We start from the raw sequence: 211 nt of genomic DNA, 5'->3' as shown, positions 1-211 counted from the left end.
TGTCTGTATGGTGTCTGTCTGTCTGTGTGGTGTGTGTCTGTCTGTGTGGTTTGTGTGTCTCCGTGTGTGTGTGTGTGTGTGTGGTGTGTGTGAGGGGGGGATCCGCCGCGGGAGCGCTCCGCGCATGCGCCTGGCGGAATGGCGCGGTGCCGGTGTTGGAAGCGGCGGCGTGAGGGGAGCTGTGGGAGCGGGGGGCGATGGAGGCAGGGAA

The sequence above is a fragment of the Pyrgilauda ruficollis genome, unplaced genomic scaffold (genome assembly GCF_017590135.1).
Source record: "Pyrgilauda ruficollis isolate IOZ18807 unplaced genomic scaffold, ASM1759013v1 scaffold48, whole genome shotgun sequence".
In the NCBI taxonomy this organism is placed as follows: domain Eukaryota; kingdom Metazoa; phylum Chordata; class Aves; order Passeriformes; family Passeridae; genus Pyrgilauda; species Pyrgilauda ruficollis.
The sequence above is the reverse complement of the archived record's forward strand: the minus strand, read 5'-3'. Positions refer to the sequence as shown.